Raw genomic sequence first — 4,485 nt, 5'->3', positions numbered from 1 at the left:
CTCCCTCCCAGCCCCCCCCCGACACCCCCCCCCCTTAGTCCTCTTGCCTTCCTCTGGATTCTGTCACACTTATCTGCTTGCTATTTTAAGCACTCCTTGCAAAACTGGCTACGTATCAAGGCCTCACCTGAGTGAGGAAGAAATAACTCTTAGGGGGTGTGTAGCACGACATTAATGTACTTGAGGTTTCCTGTTTTGCCTGCACTGCCATGTGGTCAATGTGCACCCTCTTTGTGTTACAAACTTAGGTCTCATTTTTTCTCTGTTGCATGGCTGTATCACCAGTTTCTTCCCATTTTATATTTCTGTTTTCGATTTCTCTTTACTCTGCGTAGCACTTTGAATTTGACTATTGAACTTCATCTTGTTGATTTAAAACTCTTTCCAATTTATCAAGTTCATTTTGGATACCGATCCTGTCCCTCGGCCCGCTTTCACCCCCTCTCCTTGTGCTGCTTTTACAAGCATACACTCTAGTCCATCATCTAAGTCATTAATGAAATGTTAAATAGAATTTTGTTGCCATAGGATGATGAGCAGAGATGAGGAGGTTGTTCAGGGCCCAGAGATGTGGCATGATTTTCTAACTACAGTAGGGAACCATTGCTTTGCTGTTTCCTTTTTATTTCTTTCCCAAAGAACTGGAGACAGTGAACCTGTTAGTAGTGATGCAAAACCACAATACAGATTTTATACAGGCTTTGCATCCCAAATTGTTTTAAATTGCAGTAAACACCTTTATCTCCATTTTATAGATGCAGAGGGCAAAGTCAGGCAGCTGGACAGTGGCAAAGCGAATGCTGGCAATGCACCTTCCCTCAGTAGCACCAGGGGCTCCTTACACTGGTCTGCCCTGCTTCTCACGGTGACTGCATTTCCTTGTGTTTTCATTCACCCTGCAGAAAAATTGGTGCAGTAAAATCAGCTGTCTATGTCAAATAGGTGTGTTTTCCACCTTGATTAGTATTTATAAAATGCCCATTAATTGGTTAGTGATACTGATATTGCTAACAGCAGAAAGAGAAGGGATAAAAAGGAAAATCATCTGGAATTGTCACAGTATCACATAAAAACACTTAATTTCTTCTCTTGCCACTTCCCTGATGTAAATGGGTGATGTATAACATGCCTGTGGGTGCAAGTTGTGTGTCCACCTCATCTCTCCTATTTATTGCACATAGGGGAGAGCTTGATACTGCTGATTTCATGACTATTGATTCAAGATAAGTGAGTATGTCACAGAATATGAATTTATCTGTTGTCCTTCAGCTCCTCCACCCATTGCAGAAGGGATTGTGTTCAATGGTGGGTGCTAGGATTTGAATGCTGTAGGGGGGATCATTCCACTTTCAAAACAATCATACTAAAGACTTTGGTGCTTTCTCTCTGCTTAGTTGTTTGTGAAGTTCTGTGTTCTACTCTTGTATAAGAAAGCCAAGGCGCTTTTTTTTTTTTTCTTTTTTTTCTATCTACTTTGTTTGCTTTGGGGTAAAATTATAACTTGTTTTTTTACCTGAACAACAGTACTGTGAGCCTCAGAATTAAATGCATTTCAAGAATGAGTTGGCTGTTAAGTAAGAAGGAATGTTGTTATTTTAAAATCAGAATAGATTGAAATGGAATTGACCTGTTTCCACGTATATTGCAACAGGTATTATACTTCATAACTGGTGAAGTCCACCAAGACAAAAACAGACTTAGCACCAAAGAAAAAAATGTGATCTGATTGATATGTCTTCAAAGATTTCTCCTCTCTTAAGACTATGAAGAGTAAAGATTTAACCCTGATCTTAAAATTAATCCCAGGTATTAAAATGTGTGGCAGAGTTTGCATTCATCAATGCCAGAGAAATCTGCATAGTTGTCCCCTAAAGGTTAGAGCACTGAGGACATGCTTAGAAGTACCGTTAAGAAAAAAGAATGAGTTGCCTGTCATCCAACTTCACTGCAGTGGTCTGCAGCTACTAAATTACAGCTCTTAACATTTTTCAGCCAAAGTTTCAATGCAGAGCAGTTGTCTGTGTGTCCTCAGCCAGAGCACTCATGGAGGGATGTAGTTCAGGAGTTTCTGTGGTGGAGACAAGCACAGTTGGTATATAGCTCTGATTTGCAATTTTAAGGTTGCCTTTTAATGCTGAGTGCACAGAATGCTGAGGAAAATCACAACATTGCAGCTAAAACACCGACCCTCTCTTCTATTTCACTGTGGGATATTTGTTGGAGGACTGCTGGGAGTTTCTCCAACCCTGGGAGAGGAATCTGCTGGCAGAGCTGACCTTAACAGAGACACGGACCTGCTTTTCAAAGGGCTCTGTGGATGTGAAGCTGCCTGTAAGTTCAACAGCAATTTTGAGATTTTCATGTATATTCTGAACTGTAACATTAAGGTCGGTGATGATCTTTCTTACCGTTGAGTGCTTGCTATGGGAAAGTGGATGCAATATCCTTATTGATATTTTGCTCAGATTTTCATAATTATTTCAGTTATTTAGTCTAAGGGAATAAGGGGGTGCAAAACCTAATCACAGGGATTCACAGAATTGTCTAGGTTGGAAAAGACCTTGAAGATCACCCAGTTCAACGATTAACCTAACACCGACAGTTCCCAACTACACCAGATCCCTCAGCGCTATGTTGACTCAACTCTTAAACACCTCTTGGGATGGGGACTCCGCCACTGCCCTGGGCAGCCCATTCCAACATCTAACAACCCCTTCTGGAAAGAAATGCTTCCTAATATCCAGTCTAAACCTTCCCTGGCACAACTTGAGGCCATTACCTCTTGTTCTGTCTCTTACTACTTGGTTAAAGAGACTCATCCCCATCTCTCTGCACCCTCCTTTCAGGGAGCTGTAGAGGGCGATGAGGTCTCCCCTCAGCCTCCTCTTCTCCAGACTAAACACCCCCAGTTCCCTCAGCTGCTCCCCCTATGACCTGTGCTCCAGACCCTTCACCAACTTTGTTGCCCTTCTCTGGACATGCTCGAGTCATTCAATGTCCTTTTTGTAGTGAGGGGCCCAAAACTGAACACAGGAATCGAGGGGCAGCCTCACCAGTGCCGAGTACAGGGGTGAGATCCCTTCCCTGTCCCTGCTGGCCACGCTATTGCTGACACAAGCCAGGATGCCATTGGCCTTCTTGGCCACCTGGGCACACTGCTGGCTCCTGTTCAGCCGGCTGTCAATCAACACCCCCAGGTCCCTCTCTGACTGGCAGCTCTCCAGCCACTCCTCCCCAAGCCTGTAGTGCTGCTGGGGGTTGTTGTGGCCCAAGGGCAGCCCCCGGCATTTGGCCTTATGGAAACTCCTGCAGTTGGGCTCAGCCCATGGCTCCAGCCTGTCCAGGTCTCTCTGCAGAGGCTCCCTACCCTCGAGCAGATCAACACTCCCACCCAACTGGGTGTCAGCTGCAAACTGACTGAGGGTGCACTCGATCCCCTCGTCTAGATCATCAATAAAGATGTTAAACAGGAGTGGCCCCAAAACCCAGCCCTGGGGGACACCACTCGTGACCGGCCGCCAGCTGGATTTAACTCCGTTCACCACAACTCTTTGGACCCGGCCATCCAGACAGTTTTTTACCCAGTGAAGCGTGTGCCCATCTGAGCCACAAGCAGTCAGTTTTGTCAGGAGAATGCTGTGGGAAATGGTGTCAAAGACCTCACTGAAGTCAAGGTAGACAACATCCACAGCCTTTACCTTATCCAATAAGCAGGTCACTTTGTTGTAGAAGGAGATCAGGTTTGTCAAGCAGGACCTGCCTTTCATAAACCTATTCTGACTAGGCCTGATCTCCTGGTTGTCCATTATATGACTTTTAATGACACCCGAGATGACCTGCTCCATGACCTTCCCTGGCACCGAGGTCAGACTGACAGGTCTATAGTTTCCTGGATCGTACTTTCTGCCTGTCTTGTAGATGGGTGTCATATTTGCCACCTCCAGTCCAATGGGATCTCCCCAGTTAGCCATAATTTCAGGTAAATCATGGACAGCGGCTTGGCGAGCACTTCTGCCAACTCCCTCATCACCCTTGGGTGTAACCCATCCAGTCCCACAGACCTGTGTGCATCCCCGTGGTGCAGCAGGTCTCTGACCACCTCCTCTTCAACTGTGCTGGCCCCAATCTGCTTCCCCTCCCCATCTCCCAGCTCATGAGGCTGGGTGTCCAGGGAACAGGCAGTTCCACTGCTAAAGACTGAGGCAAAGTAGGTGTTGAGCACCTCAGCCTTTTCTCATCCTTAGTTACCATGTTTCCCTCTGCATCCAGTAAAGGAGGGAGATTTTCCCTAATCCTCCTTTTGCTGTTAACGAATTTATAGAAACATTTTTTGTTATCCTTAACAGCTGTGGCCAAGTTGAGCTCTAGCTGTGCTTTGGCTCTCCTAATGTTCTCCCTGCATAACTTTACTACATCTTTATAGTCTTGACGAGAGACCTGCCCCCTCTTCCAAAGGCAATAGATTCTCCTTTTGTTCTTGAGATC

The sequence above is a fragment of the Athene cunicularia genome (genome assembly GCF_003259725.1).
Source record: "Athene cunicularia isolate RWA chromosome 3 unlocalized genomic scaffold, athCun1 chr3_part1, whole genome shotgun sequence".
Classification (NCBI taxonomy): Eukaryota; Metazoa; Chordata; class Aves; order Strigiformes; family Strigidae; genus Athene; species Athene cunicularia.
Note: the sequence above shows the minus strand (reverse complement) of the source record.